Genomic DNA, 974 nt, shown 5'->3' with positions numbered 1-974 from the left:
TGGAACAAGCCCACCACAGGGGCCACTGACTTGAAATTCAAGCTTCCAAAGAATATTAAGGTGTTCACTAGCAAGAAGTAAGAGGAGTTAAAGGGGAAATACAGAGAGAAGAGACCCCACTTATTAAAAAAATTAAAAATAAATTAATAAATAGATACAGATGTATTAAAGTGCAAGGAGAAGAGTATTAGGGTCGTAATGCCTTGCATCTTCGCTTGAACTTTTGAAGTTCCAAGCGCTCGACATCCTCAGGGAGACTGATTGAGGAAAGGTGTACAGGTGAAAGAAATGTCATCTAAATGAGATGCGTTTGGAAACCACGGCTTTCAAATCGAAGATGTGAATTACTAGACATCAATTTACAAAGCTACATCAGATATATTTAAGAAGTATGAGGGTAATTATTTGTATTCTGTTTTAAAAAAATCTGGATATAATTATATTATATATATATATATATATATATATATATATATATATATATATATATATATATATATATATATATATATATATAGGATATCTTTCTGTATTTCCCTTTACCTCCTCTTACTTGTTCCTAATGAATACCTTAATGTTCTTTGGAAACTTGAACTTCAAGTCAATATGCCTGTGGGTTTGTTTCATATGAATAGGTTTCATCTTCTGAATGATAATAATATACATATATATATATATATATATATATATATATATATATATATATATATATATATATATATATATATATATATATATATATATATATTGTTTTTCCCACCATGAAACCCAGTCTTACAGGTAACTGTTGTTTGGGAGGAAACAGATACATAGATAATTGAACAGTATTTATCAACTGGTAACCATATTTATTCAATGTTTGTTTCTTGTTGAGCTGGCAAATAGTTTAGTTGTTTTAACCACAGGCTGACCAGCTATTTAATTAGTTAAATGTCTTTTACTGAAAATACATATATAGATAATTAGATAGAAAT

The sequence above is a fragment of the Macrobrachium rosenbergii genome, chromosome 46, assembly GCF_040412425.1.
Source record: "Macrobrachium rosenbergii isolate ZJJX-2024 chromosome 46, ASM4041242v1, whole genome shotgun sequence".
NCBI classification, from domain to species: Eukaryota; Metazoa; Arthropoda; class Malacostraca; order Decapoda; family Palaemonidae; genus Macrobrachium; species Macrobrachium rosenbergii.
The sequence above is the reverse complement of the archived record's forward strand: the minus strand, read 5'-3'. Positions refer to the sequence as shown.